The sequence below is a fragment of the Leucoraja erinacea genome, chromosome 23, assembly GCF_028641065.1.
Source record: "Leucoraja erinacea ecotype New England chromosome 23, Leri_hhj_1, whole genome shotgun sequence".
Lineage (NCBI taxonomy): Eukaryota > Metazoa > Chordata > Chondrichthyes > Rajiformes > Rajidae > Leucoraja > Leucoraja erinaceus.
This window is the reverse complement of record NC_073399.1, coordinates 32,695,387-32,712,736: the sequence shown is the minus strand read 5'-3', so window position 1 is coordinate 32,712,736 and position 17,350 is coordinate 32,695,387. Positions and strand designations below refer to the sequence as shown.

The window sequence follows — 17,350 nt, the reverse complement described above, 5'->3', positions numbered from 1 at the left end:
TGTCTGCGGAGGGCGCTCAGCATCGCCAAGGACTGCTCTCACCCCAACCATGGACTGTTTACCCTCCTACCATCCGGGAGGCGCTACAGGTCTCTCCGTTGCCGAACCAGCAGGTCGAGGAACAGCTTCTTTCCGGCGGCTGTCACTCTACTCAACAACGTACCTCGGTGACTGCCAATCACCACCCCCCCCCCCACCCCCCCGGACACTTATTATTTTTTATTCAAATCGTTTGCTATGTCGCTCTTCAAGGGAGATGCTAAATGCATTTTGTTGTCTCTGTACTGTACACTGACAATGACAATTAAAATTGAATCTGAATTGAATCTGAATTGAATCTGAATCTGAATCTGGTGCAGAACCGAGTTTCTGCCTCACAGCAATAGAGACCCAAGTTTGATCCTGACTTCAGGTGCTGTCTGTACGGAGTTTGTACGTTCTCCCTGTGACCGCGTGGGCTTTCTCCAGGTCCTCCGGTTTTCCCTCACACTCCAAAGACGTACAGGTTTGTAAATTGATTGGCTTCTGTAAATTGACCCTAGTGTGTAGGATAGAGCTTGTGTATGGGGTGATCCTTGGCTGGCTTGGACTCAGCGGGTCAAAGGGCCTGTCTCTGTGTTATATCTCTCAATTAATTACAGAAGAGTGATATCATTTCTGAAAACTTTGGCAACACACCAGGTATTTTGTAGAGTGCAGTAGGACAGTATTTTTTCTGAGTTTATGATTAACACAATTATTACAGCAACATGATTTCACAATATTGAAATGGTTTCATTTAGACAAGCTTTTTAAAAAGCTCGCAGTGAAAACGGGGTGACTGAAGGTAAGGGTTTTAGTTATTCACAGTATATAGCAATGATACAGATGAGAGACATTTGTAATATTTTGCTGACAAACATCAAACTCGGTGCGATCGTGAATTGTGTGCACATCTCCCCATTCTAACTGAAGAAGGGTCTCGACCTGAAACGTCACACATTCCTTCTATCCAGAGATGCTGCCTGACCCGCTGAGTTACTCCAGCATTTTGTGACTACCATTCTATCCCTCTCTGTCTCCCTGCCTAGAACCATTCTTACATTCACGCTCCGCCTCCTCCAATTGAAACCAAAACAAAGCATGTTCTGCTGTGAACATTGCTAGCCTTGGTTTCAAAGAACAGCAGAATTGTTTATAGACTTCTAAACGGTTACCTTTGCCCAGTGACTTTGCCAAGATAAAGAACAATACCATAAAGATAGAACACACCTGTAGGAAGGAACTACACATGCTGGTTTACACCGAAGATGGACACAAAATGCTGGAATAACTCAACGGGTCAGGCAGCAAGTCAGGAGAAAAGGAATAGGTGATAATTCGGGTCGAGACCATTGCTCAGACTGAGAGTCGGAGGGGGATGGAAACTCGAGGTGTGCAAAGATTCAGAACAAATCAGAGCCGGCACCGATGACCAAGGAAAGGTCAAAGAACGTTCTCGACCCATAACATCGCCCATTCCTTCTCTCCAGAGATGCTGACTGGCCCGCTGAGTTACTCCAGCTTTTTGAGTCCATCTTCTGGAGTCCACAATAGCCCATTGTTGGCTGTGGAGCCAACAAAGCCATCAATTGTAGTTGATGTCATTTCAAGATAATTAGTAAAGGCAAATATAGAAGAATTATAAAATAGGAAAGGCAGTCGGAGTGAAAGGGAAGGCACAGAATTTACTCCTCAAATTCAGTCCATGAAAGATCGCCTCCCTGGACCTTCATCACTGTAATGGATAATGTAGAGTCAAAAAGGGCCAGAATAATGTCCAACTGTTCCATGATGACCAAGCTAGCTCATCAAAGCTAGTGCCTCTTCACTGTGTTTGACCATATCCCTCTAAACATTTCCTATCCATGTACCTATCCAACTGTTTTTTATATGCTGCAGAACCTGCCTCACCTACCTCCTCTGGCAGTCCACTCCTTATACCAACCACCCTCTGAGTGAAACAGTTTCCTGTTAAATCTTGCCCGTCTCAATTTAAACCTATGTCTTCAGGTTCTTGATTTCTCTTCCCTGGGTAAAAGACACTGTGCATTCACCCCCGTTTATTCCCCCTGTGATTCTGTACACCTCTATAAGATCACCCCTCAGCCTTCTGTGCTCCAAGGAAGAAACTCCCAGCTTACTCGACCTTTTCCTTTAGCTGAAGCCCTCAAGATCTGTCAGCAACCTCGCAAATCTTCTCCGCATTCTTTCCAGCCTCATGACAGAACTTGTTTGTCTGCAACTTGGTGGCATGTTTTGTTTCTCATGACTTATAAGATTTGTGCGCGCGTTTTGCAAATCCTTTGTAAAGTTAAATTCTCTCTTCAAATTGTTTTGTATAAATAAATGTTTTCCATTAAAAAATAAGATATCTGTGTTTAATCATCTTGGTTAGCTGGAGGTATCTGCTCGTTAGTAAGGAGACATCACTCAGACGGGACACATCACTCAGAGTACTGATCATGAACAGCTAAAACCCTTTCAGAAAAGAGTAAATCAGCTTTTGAAATATTATAACCTCACTAAACTGAGGCTGCTAGTAGATTATTTATAATAGGTAAGATTTATAGGTTGAACAAGTTAGGGCTTTATTCTTTGGAGCGCAGAAGGTTAAAGGGGGACTTGATAGAGGTTTTTAAAATGATGAGAGGGATAGACAGAGTTGACGTGGAAAAGCTTTTCCCACTGAGAGTAGGGAAGATTCAAACAAGGGGACATGACTTGAGAATTAAGGGACTGAAGTTTAGGGGTAACATGAGTGGGAACTTCTTTACTCAGAGAGTGGTAGCTGTGTGGAATGAGCTTCCAGTGAAGGTGGTGGAGGCAGGTTCGTTTTTATCATTTAAAAATAAATTGGATAGTTATATGGACGGGAAGGGAATGGAGGGTTATGGTCTGAGCGCAGGTATATGGGACTTGGGGAGATTATGTGTTCGGCACGGACTAGAAGGGTCGAGATGGCCTGTTTCCGTGCTGTAATTGTTATATGGTTATTAAAAGTTTTATCTTTAAAACTGGTAACTTTGGAGAGGCATGGTGGCGCAGCATTAGAGTTGCTGCCTTACATCACCAGAAACCTGGCTTGAATGCTGACTACAGATGCTGTCTGTAATAAGTTTGTACCTTCTCCCTGTGACTACGTGGGTTTTCTCGGGGTGCTCCAGCTGCCTCCCACATTCCAAAGACATGCTGGTTTGTAGGTTAATTGGCTTCAGGAAATTGTGTAGGATAGAGCTAATGTACAGGAGATTGTGAGTTGGCGCTGACTCAGTGGGTCAAAAGGTCTGTTTGCACGCTGTGTCTCTAAAACTAAAAATCATCGCACGATCTCATTTGGACTACGCAGTATTTAGACCTCATTTGGACTACGCAGTTGCAGCATGGGACCCATACACAAATAAAAAAATGTCTTCCATCGAACGTGTCCAAAGACAGGCAGCTCGATTTGTTACTAACACCTATGAGAGAGAAGCGAGTGTCACCAAACTTCTGAATTCTCTGGGGTGGAACCCTCTCCAAGACAGACAGACGTGAAGCTCACCGTTTGACCTGTTTTTACAAAATGTTAAATGGTCAGCTCGACATAGATTACAAGACCTACACCAAACCCAAACCAATTAGGAGCAGACGAGGGCATTCGATCCAATTTGTGATCCCAGCTACAAAGACAGATGTGTACAGCAATTCGTTCTTCCCCCGCACAATTAAAGCATGGAATAATCTCCACCCAACTATAGTTACCCAACCAGATGCAACTAAATTTAAAGTAGCTCTTTCTTCCCAATAACCCTTTCTGGCTTAAGCCCTCCCTTCACCACCTCCAGTTTAAATTCCATTTGGAATATTTTGGAGGACCAAGAAACCAAGAACCAAGATCTGATGTTCTCTCCATTCCTCTCTCTGATCCTCATTTTCCAACTTTGTTTCTCTTCTCTCTGCTTCCTGCTCTTCCTCTGTCCTCTTTGATTCCTTTTCTCCGTTCTCCGAGAAACCAGCATCTGCCGTTGCGTTCCACACATTCCCACGGTGTGGCCATCAAAAAGGCCAAAGGGGGACTTCTGCTCCAAGCTGGGGGATGAGACAGATGTTCGGCAGCTGTGGCGGGGCCTGAATGCAATCCTACAAGGCGAAATCAGGAGGTAGCTCAAATGTCGGCGTACCATCACTCTCTGACGAGCTCAATGCGATTTACGCACGCTTTGATAGGGAGAAAACTGATGTTCCTTTCCGAGCCCCCATTCGCCATGATGGTATTTCAGTCTCAGAGGCCGGCATCAGAAAATCCTTCAGAGGGGTGAACCCTCGAAAAGCACCTGATGGTATACCCGATCGTGTTCTAAAACTTGTGCGGGCCAACTGACTGGAGTTTTTACGGACATTTTCAACCTCGCACTTCTGAGGTCTGAGGTCCCCACCTGCTTTAAAAGGGCATCAATTATACCGGTGCCCAGGAAGAGCAAGGTGACGTGCCTCAATGACTATCGACCAGTGGCACTAATGTCTGTGGTGATGAAGTGCTTTGAGGGGTTGATCATGGCGCAAATCAACTCCTACCTCGACAAAAACCTAGACCCACTGCAGTTCGCTTACCGCCACAACAGAACAATGGTGGATGCGATCTCGCTGGCTCTCCACTCCGCTCTGGACCATTTGGACAACAAAAACTCATTAGTCAGGCTAATATTCATTGATTACAGCTCGGCATTTAATACAATCATCCCCTCCTAGCTGGTTACTAAACTCGCAGAACTGGGCCTCTGCGCATCTCTCTGCAATTGGATCCTCGACTTCCTCATTCACAGACCACAGACTGTTCGAATTGGTGGAAATGTGTCAGCTCGATGACAATCAGCACCGGAGCACGTCAAGGCTGCGTGCTCAGCCCCCTGCTGTACTCACTCTATACTCATGACTGCGTAGCCGGTCATAGTGCGAACTCCATCATCAACTTCGCTGACGACACCAGTCTTGTATCACTGATGGGGACGAGTCAGAGTATAGAAGAGAGATCAACCGACTGACCAAATGGTGCTAGCACAATAACCTGGCCCTCAACACCAGCAAAACCAAGGAACTGATTTTGGACTTTGGAAGAGGTAGGGTCGATAGTGGAAAGGGTCAAGAGCTTCAAATTCCTGGGCGTGCACATCTCTGAAGATCTCTCCTGGTCCCAGAACACTGATGCAATTATAAAGAAAGCACATGTGCCTCTACTTCCTGAGAAGATTACGGAGAATCAGTTTGTCAAGGAGGACTCTCTCGAACTTCTACAGGTGCACAGTAGAGAGCATGCTGACCGGTTGCATCGTGGCTTGGTTCTGCAACTTGAGCGCCCAGGAGCGGAAAAGACTACAAAAAGTAGTAAACACTGCCCAGTCCATCATCGGCTCTGACTTTCCTTCCATCAAGGGGATCTATCGCAGTCGCTGCCTCAAAAAGGCTGGCAGTATCATCAAGGACCCACACCATCCTGGCCTCACACTCATCTCCCTGCTACCTTCAGGTAGAAGGTACAGGAGCCTGAAGACTGCAACATCCAGGTTCAGAAACAGCTACTTCCCCACAGCCATCAGGCTATTAAACTCAACTCAAACAAAACTCTGAACCCATTTTCTGTTTATTTGCACTTTATCTGTTTTATTTATTCATGTGTGTATATATTTATATTATGGTATATGGACACACTGATCTGTTCTGTATTCATGTCTTCTATATTCTGTAGTGCTGAAGCAAAGCAAGAATTTCATTGTCTTATCTGGGACACATGACAATAAACTCTCTTGTATCGTGTATCTTGTTTAGTAAGATTATGACTACAGCTGTATTCAAATCACACTAACAACTTGGAATCAGATGACACAAGAATTGGACATTCAGAATTGGAAATTCTATTAATGTAAATCAAGATGATGGAGGCAGGCTGCTATTTGTTGTTTATCAGGCAGCTCCCAGTAGCATTTAAACACAGTCGATAAAGCTGGGGTGGTCCTCATCTAGTTGACAGAACCTGATAGCACAAAACAAGGAGAGCAGCTGGAGGAAGTCAATGGCTTTTCTTGAACTTGACAAGACCCGTTATTTTCCATCGATCACCCACAGTGACCTGGTGCACAGACCATGATCTCTTACTCAACTCATCAAAAACAAAAGAACTCATCATCGACCCAAGACGCCAGCCATCCCCCAAAACTCCTGTGCTCATTAAAGGTGAATCCATCTTCATCACTGACACATTCAAACTCCTTGGAACCCACATCAGCAACAACCTCAAATGGAGGACAAACGCAGACCACATCTATGGAAAAGCCCAGCAAAGACTTTTCCATCTCCGACAGCTCAGGAAGTTCAGAGCAAGGTCTCATCTCATGCTCCGCTTCTATACAGCCATCATCGAAAGCATCCTCACTTCATCCATCACAGTCTGGTTCGGCAGTCTCGACTCACTCTCCCGGAAGAAATTACAGCGCATCATCAACAGAGCATCTAAAATTATTGGCTTACCCCTACCATCCCTTGAATCACTTTACCACAAACGGACATTACACAGAGCCCGCAAGATCATCTCTGATCCTTTTCACCCTGCACACTATGCCTTTCAGCTACTGCCCTCTGGGAGGCGCTACAGGACAATTGCCTCCAAAACAAACCGCTTCAAAAACAGTTTCATTCCCTCTGCAATTAACATTTTAAACTCTGTACGGTGAGGAATAAGAATAAGCATGGCCCTTATGTATTATGGAATGTGTCTGTCTGTATGTATATCTATGCTATATGTTTAATGTTTGATGAAACGTTGGAACCTGTACTGAGCTGTATGGTAACAAATTCCACCAGCCTGGCTGTGTGGTCATTAAAATACAATACAATACAATACAATACAATTCACGCTTGTTCTATGTTACCCACTTTCTCATCTACACCCTGCACACTAGGGAAAAAATGTCCAGAGACCAATTAATCTACAATCCCGCACGTCTGTGGGGTGTTGGAGGAATCAGGAGCACGGGGCTAGTGTAGATGGGACATGTTGGTCGGTGTGGGCAAGTTGGGCCGAAGACCTGTTTACACACTGTTTACGACGATGACTCTCTAAATTAAGTCTCCTTATCTGCCACGGCAAATTTAGTGGGAGGTTGCTCATTCCAGGGACATTGTGCCTCATTTAGATTAGATTAGATTAGATATAATTTATTGCCACACAACCAGGGTCGGTGGAAATTTGGGTAGAAATCTGGAAAACAATAGCGTAGAAACAAGGAACTGTAGATGCTGGTTTACATAAACAGAACACACGGCAACTCTGACGGACATGGATAGGGGACGTTTCGGGTTGGGACACTACTTAGAATCATACAGCATACAAAATAAAATGCCTCCATTGTGGAGGAGTTACGGGAAGACTGGGATGTTAGTCATAGGGTCGTAATGTGATACAGCACAGAAGCAAGCCCCTTTTGCCCAAGTTGTCCATGCCGACCAAGATTATCTCAGCTAATCTCATTTGACCACGTTTGACCCATATCCCTCTAAACCCTCTAAGAGTTGTTTGCATTGGTCTCACACTATACCTAGTGTTTATCTGTACAGGAGTGGTTGGACCTCTGTCAATGTGGAGAAGTAGCGCCCCTTACTGGAACTAAAAGCAAGTGTCAACATAAATTCACCAGTGCAGTTAATTCATGTCTTTCTTCAGATTCAGATTCAGATTCAATTTTAATTGTCATTGTCAGTGTACAGTACAGAGACAACAAAATGCATTTAGCATCTCCCTGGAAGAGCGACATAGCAAATGATTTGAATAAATAATAATAAGTGTCCGGGGGGGGGGGGGGGGGGGTGATTTGGCAGTCACCGAGGTACGTTGTTGAGTAGAGTGACAGCCGCTGGGAAGAAGCTGTTCCTCGACCTGCTGGTTCGGCAACGGAGAGACCTGTAGCGCCTCCCGGATGGTAGGAGGGTAAACAGTCCATGGTTGGGGTGAGAGCAGTCCTTGGCGATGCTGAGCGCCCTCCGCAGACAGCGCTTGCTTTCTTGGCGGCACTCTTGCTGCTGAGAGTGACTGCCCACAAACTCACCTCCAGAGACAACACTAAATGTACCAGTCTGCAAATGGTGTGTGACCTGTTTGTTAGGAGTCACATCACATCACACCAACATGGGAAGCGCACTCACACAGTTGGTGGAGGAGCTACCTTTCACAGCGCCAGAGACCTGGGTTCAATCCTGACCTCAGATGCTGTCTGTGGGGAGTTTGCACGTTCTCCCTGTGACCGCATGAATTTCCTCCTTGTGCTCTGGTTTCCTCCCACAGTCGTGCAGGTTGATAGTTTAATTGGCCTCTATAAATTGTGGAGGGCGTGGATGAAAAAGTGGGATAACATAGAGCTAGTGTTTTATGAGCGGCAGGGGCGGAAATCCCAGTGGGGGGGGGGGGGGGGGGGGGGGGGCAGGGGGAACACATCACTCCTCTCTGTTTTGGGAGGGGGGATGACCCCCCCCCCCCCCCCCCCCAGTTTTTGTAATCCGGATTTTAAAACCCGGTGAAATCTCCGCTTTCCGCGAGACAGTGGGGGTGGGACTGCTGATCGAGGACGCCGATTGGACGAGAGAGATGTCAGTCAGCAGGCAATGGGGGCGGGACATGATGAATCAGCGCGATCATTTGAGGAGGGAGGAGTGGGGGGGGGGGGGTGGGACTGAGGATAGTGTGGTAATTGGAGGAGGGAGACGTGCCAAAACACTCTCGGCACAGACCTGCGCCTCATCCGCAGCCAGGATCGATCCCGGCTCTCCGGCATGTCCCGTCCCCACCTGAGTGCCCCCCCACGGGTGGCCAGAGACGTCGGGAGTCAGGCGGGAGCTGTGCCCCCTGTCCCACAGCCAGCGCAGAGAAGCAGAGCAAAACCTAGCTCAACTCTGCCTGTTCCACCAGGTTAACCTACAGCCCTGCCTGGACTTGCGGGAAATATGGCCCAGGTTTACAGCCAGCGCGGAGAAGCAGCGCTGGTGTCCCGTCAGTCCAGGGAGGGCTGTAGGTTAACCCGGCGAGACAGGCAGAGTTGAGCTGCATTTAGCACTGGATTGAGCCTCCGAAGCCTCGTGCGCGTGTGTGTGTGCACATGCGCACGTGGCCGCCATGAAATTGTGTCCCCCCTGTTTCTCGGTCCCCTCCATATTTTGATAGCGATTTCCGTGTCCGATGGGCGGGAACTTAAGGTAGAAAAGGGTACAAAAAGGAAACTCCCCCCCCCCCCCCCCCCCCCTCCCCCCCCCCCACTTTCTAGTATTTTTCCTACATCCAGTTTACCTTCTAATTTCACCCTGAAGAAGGGTTCTGACCCGAAACATCACCTGGTCCTTTTCTCCAGAGATGCTGCCTGACCCACTGAGTTACTCCAGCTCTTTGTGTCTGTTTTCCGTATAAACCAGCATCTGCCGTTCCTTTCCACACATTCCCACAGTTTAGTAGGATTATGACTACAGCTGTAGTCAAATCACACTGACAACTTGGAATCGGATGTGCAGAGTAGATGACACAAGAATTGGACCTTCAGAATTGGAGATTCTATTAATGTAAATCAAGATGATGGAGGCAGGCTGCTGTTTGGTGTTCATCAGGCAGCTCTCAGTAGCATTTAAACACAGTCAATAAAGCTGGGGTGGTCCTCATCTAGTTGACAGAACCTGATAGCACAAAACAAGGAGAGCAGCTGGAGGAAGTCAATGGCTTTTCTTGAACTTGACAAGACCCGTTATTTTCTTTCCACAAGATATGTGGAAACATAGAAACATAGAAACATAGAAATTAGGTGCAGGAGTAGACCATTCGGCCCTTCGAGCCTGCACCGCCATTCAATATGATCATGGCTGATCATCCAACTCAGTATCCCATACCTGCCTTCTCTCCATACCCTCTGATCCCCTTAGCCACAAGGGCCACATCTAACTCCCTCTTAAATATAGCCAATGAACTGGCCTCGACTACCCTCTGTGGCAGAGAGTTCCAGAGATTCACCACTCTCTGTGTGAAAAAAGTTCTTCTCATCTCGGTTTTAAAGGATTTCCCCCTTATCCTTAAGCTGTGACCCCTTGTCCTGGACTTCCCCAACATCGGGAGCAATCTTCCTGCATCTAGCCTGTCCAACCCCTTAAACAATCACAAAGTAACCCTATCACATTTGTAGGCAAGAATGCATTCATTCTTTTATTTACATTTAATTTAGTGTTAGTTCAGTTGAGTTTGGAGATACAGCATGGAAATAGTCCCTTCGGCCCACCGAGTCCATGCCGACCCATTCACACTTGTTCTATGTTATCCACTTTCTCATCTACTCCCTGCACAGTAGGGAAAATATTTACATAGACCAATTAATCTACAATCCCGCACGTCTGTGGGGTGTGGGAGGAAACAGGAGCACCCAGGGGAAACCCACGTTGTCCTAGGGAGAACGTGCAAACTCCACGCAGACAGCACCTGAGTGGGATTCTTTGCTGGAAGACATGGAAGACACATCTGAGGAAGGAAGGTTCTGCCCCAAACAGTTCCTTTCTACCAATGAAGAACTAATTCAAGTGGACTACAACGAACAACAATCGATCATTTTGCTCATTCACACCAGCCCCTCCATTCTCTTCCTGCTGTCACTAATCATCATATCATTCTCTGAGACCCAAAGGAAAACATTAAAATCAACACACAATAAAATATCTACTTTGTTTTGTAAATGAAACCATACTGCGGGCAAACTTACTTTGACTGAATGAAAGATTCGCCTTTTGTAACAGGCCCTTCGACCCACCGGGTCCATACTGACTATTGATCACCCATTCACACTAGTCCATGCTATCCCTCTTTCGCATTCACTTCCGACACGCTTGGGGCACTTTACAGAGGCTACTTACCCTACAAACCCACCCGTCTTTGGGATGTGGGAGGAAACCTGGGCATCCAGAGGAAATCCACACAGTTACAGGGAGAACGTGCAAACTCCACACAAGTCAGCACCTGAGGTCAGAATTGAATTCAAGTCTCTGGTGCTGTGAGGCATAGAAACATAGAAACATAGACAATAGGTGCAGGAGTAGGCCATTCGGCCCTTCGAGCCTGCACTGCCATTCAATATGATCATGGCTGATCATCCAACTCAGTATCCCGTACCTGCCTTCTCTCCATACCCTCTGATCCCCTTAGCCACAAGGGCCACATCTAACTCCCTCTTAAATATAACCAATGAACTGGCCTCGACTACCCTCTGCGGCAGAGAGTTCCAGAGATTCGCCACTCTCTGTGTGAAAAAAGTTCTTCTCATCTCGGTTTTAAAGGATTTCCCCCTTATCCTTAAACTGTGACCCCTTGTCCTGGACTTCCCCAACATCGGGAGCAATCTTCTTACATCTAGCCTGTCCAACCCCTTAAGAATTTTGTAAGTTTCTATAAGATCCCCTCTCAATCTCCTAAATTCTAGAGAGTATAAACCAAGTCTATCCAGTCTTTCTTCATAAGACAGTCCTGACATCCCAGGAATCAGTCTGGTGAACCTTCTCTGCACTGCCTCTATGGCAATAATGTCCTTCCTCAGATTTGGAGACCAATATTGGCAATATTGGAGGCAATATGGAGGCAATATTACTGCAGACTGCACCGCTGTGCGTTTACTTTCAAATTTGTAATAGGAACCTCAGCAGAGTGACTTTTGAACAGTATTTGATGAGGCAGCTGCCCTGTAAGCTGCACCACTGTGCTGTTTTATTAATCATTCATCATCATTCTTGCTGATCAAATGTTCCTCTACAGTGCTACTCCAGTGGCTGCAGTAAGTGAGTCGAAAGCCCGTGGTTTTCTGTGTGGAACGATCCTGAACTTCACGGAGCCTTCAAGCCCAAGGTACCTGACAGCATCAGCCCAGCCAATGAGCAGGAATTTCTTTAACGAAAAGGTGGTGAATCTGAGGGATTCATTGCCACAGACGCTGTGTATTTTTAAACGGAGATTGAGAGTAAGGATGTCAAAGGTGGCGGGGAGAAGGCAAGAAAATGGGGTTGAGTGGAAAAATATAAATCAGCCATGATCGAATGGTGGAACAGACTCGATGGGCTGAATGGTCTCATGATCGTAGGGTTATGATCTTATGAGGTGGCTGACTGACTGATGGGCTATAACAAGGACGCAGGAGGACTGATAGATATGAGAAGGCACACCAAGAAAGAGCAATGGACGTGCTCATTGGACGTGCCTCAATGCCTCAACAATCCTTGGTGGTTAGAAGTTGCCATTCCTTTTGCCCACAGCAGTCCCCTCACCTTAGGCCTTGGTGCTAGCATGCACAGCAGTAGTGCAAGAGGTCAGGATCATAAACATGCTTAACGTGAATGGCTGTGGAATAATTTGGCATCAAAATCCATTAAGCTGGGAAGAGTGCAGAGAAGATTCACTAGGATCTTATCAGGACTCCAGGGCCTGAGGTATAGGGGGAGATTGGGCAGGCTACGACTTTATTTATTGGAGTGCAGGAGTCTGCGGGATGATCTGATAACTATGTGTATAAAATCAGGAGGGGATAAGGATGGCGAATGCCCAGAGACTTTCACCTGACCCCAACCTATAGGTTTAAGGTGAGGGGGGGGGGAAGATTTAATAGAAACCTGAGGGGAAATATTTTCACACAGAGGGTGAAATAAATCAATCAAATGACTATTACTGTTGCTGAGGCAGCTGCACATCATGAGCAGTGGACAGAAATTAGTTGCCATCTGACCTTGCAAACTAACGCAGTATCACAGAGCATCAACAGATGGCGGTAGACACTCTCAAGTAGATATTCAGAGGACGTTACTTCACTAGGTGTAACTATTGTTTTTACCATTGTTGAGAAAAAAGACCAAGTGCTGGAAGAACTCAGCAGGTCAGGCATCATCTTTGGAGGGATTGGACAGGCAACGTTTCAAGTTGGAGCCTCTCTTCAAACCTAAAACATCCTCCGTCCATTCCCTCCAAAGATGCTCCTGGTCAGAGGAACCGAAATGTTACCGATTCCTTTTCTCCGTAGATATTGCCTGACCCAGCTGAGTTTTAGTTTAGATTAGTTTAGGGATATAGCATCGAAACAGGCCCTTTGTCCAACTGAATCTGCGCCAACAATCACTGGCACTATCCTACACACTGGGGCCAATTTGCAATTTTTACTGAAGCCAATTAACCTACAAACTTGCACGAGTTTGGAGTGAGGGAAGAAACCGGAACACCTGGGGAGTTCTTCCAGCACTTTAGCTTTTGCTCAGGATTCCAGCATCTGCAGTTCCTTATATTTCCAATTGTTTGTGTAGATGACTAGTGCATGTGCCTTTAACATAGTGACCTCACCACTGCTAACCACTCCCCTTACTAGATGTATAATTGCAACCTCCCCACCCATAGTTCTCTCTCTCTAGCTCCGGTGACAGACCACGTACAGCTAGAACAGCAATGCTTGTGTACTATCAATAAACAATTAGTAAAGACACGATGTGTTGGTGAGACTTCTTTACATGGTGTCAGAAGTGGGATTCTAACCCACGCCTCCAGTCCTACTTAATTTAGTTTGTAATTGTCACATGTACCGAGGTACAGTGAAAGGCATTTCTGTTGGGTGCTAGTCAGTCAGCTAAAAGACTACACGTGATTACAACAGTGTACTTGATCATGAGATGTGTTTGGCTCCAAAGTCAGCATTCATTGTATATTTATAATAATAATAATAATAATCTTATTTATATAGCACATTTTCAGTCAACTTGCATTGACCCCAAAGTGCTTCACATAATTACATTACATTACACACAGGCAAAGGTGGGTGAAGTGTCTTGCCCCAAGGACACAACGACAGTATGCACTCCAAGCGGGATTTGAACCGGCTACCTTCCGGTCGCCAGCCAAACTCTTAGCCCATTGTGCCCATTGTGCTATCTGTCGTCCCTAATTCTAATTGTCTATTGACTGTGCAGAAAACTAAGAGTCATGGAAAATAAACTATTTTAATACTTGATGCAGAATTTGAAGACTCAAGCTATTTCCATCAAACATTGGATGTGCCACTTATTGCAAGAGTCCATAAATTTCATTTGAGGACACAGAGTGCTGGAGTAACTCAGCGGGTCAGGCAGCATCTCAGGAGAACAAAGATAGGTGATGTTTCAGGTCAGGACCCCTCTTCTAACTCTAACAGGGGTCTGAACAAGGGCCCCTCTCATCCTTCTAAACTCCAGAGTATACAAGCCCAGCCACTCTATTCTCTCAGCATATGACAGTCCTGCCATCCCGGGAATTAACCTTGTAAACCTACGCTGCACTCCCTCAATAGCAAGAATGTCCTTCCTCAAATCAGTGGACCAAAACTGCACACAATACTCCAGGTGTGGTCTCACTAGGGCCCTATACAACTGCAGAAGGATCTATTTACTCCTATACTCAACTCCTCTTGTTATAAAGGCCAACATGCCATTCGCTTTCTTCACTGCCTGCTGTACCTGCATGCTTACTTTCATTGACTGATGAACAAGGACCCCCAAATCCCATTGCGCTTCCCCTTTTCCCAACTTGACAGCATTTAGATAGTAATCTGCCTTCCTGTTTTTGCAACCAAAGTGGATAACCTCACATTTATCCGCATTAAACTTCATTTGACATGCATCTGCCCACTCCCCCAACCTGTCCAAGTCACCCTGCATTGTTATAGCATCCTCCTCACAGTTCACACTGCCACCCAGCTTTGTGTCATCTGCAAATTTGCTAATGTTAGTTTAAATCCCTTCATCTAAATCATTGATGTATATTGTAAATAGCTGTGGTCCTAGCACCGATCCTTGCGGTACCCACACAAGTCACTGCCTGCCATTCTGAAAGGGACCCGTTAATCCCTACTCTTTCTTTCCTGTCTGCCAACCACTTCTCTATCCATGTCAGCACTCTACCCCCAATACCATGGGCCCTCATTTTGCCCACTAATCTCCTATGTGGGACCTTATCAAATGCTTTCTGAAAGTCCAGGTACACTACATCCACTGGCTCTCCCTTGTCCATTTCCCTAGTTACATCCTCAAAAAATTCCAGAAGATTAGTCAAGCATGATTTCCTCTTCGTAAATCCATGCTGACTCGGGCCGATCCTGTTACTGCTATCCAAATGTGCCGCTATTTTATTCTTTTATAATTGACTCCAGCATCTTCCCCACCACCACTCTCTCCTTCAGTAATGCTACATAGAGGCAGTCATTCCTGTTCCTGCTCTGTCAAAGTATCATAGGGTCAGACAGCATGGAAACAGGCCATTCCATGCAATTCGTCCATGGCAACCAAGATTTATAACTGAGCTAGTCCCATTAGTCTGCATTTGGTCATATCACCTCTAATCTTTCCTGTCCCTGTACCTCTTAACCTTCTGTCCTTTAAACATTGTCATTGCACCTGCCTCTCCAGCTTATTCCAAATACACACTCCGTCTGTGTATAAGGTCTATTTTTAAATCTTTCCCCATTCATCCTAAACTCATGGCCTCTAGTTCTAGATTCATTGGGAAACAGACTGTGGCCATTTAGTTTATCTGTATCACTTTGGATTTTTTCCATCCTCTGCTCTGCCAGTCAAACACCTTTCCCATTCTCCTACCTTCTCCCCATAACCCCTGACACCCGTGCTAATCAAGAATCTATCAATCTCCACCTAAAACATATCCATTGACTTGACCTCCACAGCCGACTGTGGGAATGAATTCTACAGATCCACCGCCCTTGTGACTAACAAAATTCCTCCTCATCTTCTTTCTAAAAGTACATCATTGTATTCTGAGGCAAAAGCCTCTGGTCCTAGATTCTAAAGGTACTTTTCTAAAGGTACATCTTTTTTGCCTGAGGCTATGGCCTGTTGTTCTAGACTCTCCCATTAGTGGAAACATCTTCTCCACATGCACTCCTTCCACTATTCCACATCCAGTCCTTTCATTATTCGATAAGTTTCAATGAGATCCCCCTCCCTCATCCCTCTAAACTCCAGCGAGTCCAGGCCTAATGTTGTCTAACATTCATCATAACCTAATCATTTCTGGGATCATTCTCGTCAAGACCCTTCTTTAGACTTGCACCTTGTTTACCCTGTTTCCATTCCGCCTGATGAGAAATCTTCATTCACGCCCCCTCTCCTGGAGAGTAATGACTGTTCATCGTGGTTTACTTTCCTGTTTACGACTTGTGTTACATTTTCAGAGGGTTGCAGATTAAAGTGTTGTCTGCACTTGGTATTGCAGACTGACAGAAAGCATTTGACTAGAAGCATTAGTTCTGTTTCCATTCCTACAGATCTGCCCTGACCTGATCTGCTGAATATTTCTGGAATTTTCTGTGCGTGTTATTGCGACATTATCAAATGAAACTTGATCTGAAGATCACTTTTACTTCAGATCTCGAAGTGCGTGTGGGTGGGTGAAGTAGATGCGGCTGTGTTGTTTAGAAATTATGTCAACGATTGCAATTTGCTTCTCATAATTAAAACTGACATATCAATAACTTAGAGCAATGATCTCAGAAGTTTTTAGCTTTTTAGCTTTGAAGATAGAGCGTGGAAACAGGCGCTTTGGCTCACCGAGTCCACGGCGACCATTGATCACCTGGGGTCATGGAAAGACCGATCACGTCGCAGCCCTGTTTCCACCAATCTTTCCACCAACACGCCCGAGAAACACAAGCAGCGCAAGACAGACACCATTGTATGCAGATGCCGAGAAGTGTGTTCAGCTCTGGCTGAACAACTTCTAATCTTGTGTGGGGACACGATCAGAAGAAGATTGATAACCTGTACACTAATTCTATCCTACACACAAAGGAACAATTTTACAGAAGCCAATTAACATACAAACCTGCACGAATTTGGAATTCAGAAGGCATTATAATCTGTAAATTAAGCAAGATTGTTGTTGTCTAACACTCATTCAGTACATAATCATTCCTGGCCTGAGAGTACTGCGATCATTTTTTAAACCCTGTTACTGTGCTTTGTAATGCCCCTTAGCAACTTAGGAAACCTGAATGGAAACCTCTGGAGACTTTGCGCCACACCCAAGGTTCCCGTGCGGTTCCCGGAGGTTTTTGTCAGTCTCCCTAATGGTCGAAAGTGGTTTCCGCTTCTTTTAGTTCCGGCGATTATTTAAAAAAATTAAAAACCGGCTGCGACTAAAAATAGGTTGCCGTTTTAAAAATCGGTAATTTTTTAGTCGAAGCCGATTGCAATGCTAGTTGAAGTTGGTTGCTGGAGGTTGCAGGTAAGACCTTCCACTAGTTGCAACCTCCGGCAACCACTTCCGGCG

General features: G+C 45.7%; 1 protein-coding gene across 1 annotated transcript in view; it reads left to right on the top strand.

Annotated features, from left to right (window-relative positions):
• Positions 1–326: 326 nt before the first annotated feature.
• LOC129708456 (M1-specific T cell receptor beta chain-like) overlaps positions 327–17,350 on the top strand; it is a 40,448-nt gene continuing 23,424 nt past the window's right edge. Inside the window, exon 1 of the mRNA XM_055654245.1 lies at positions 327–826. The gene's annotated coding sequence lies outside the window, so the exon portion shown is untranslated. The remainder of the gene's footprint in view (positions 827–17,350) is intronic.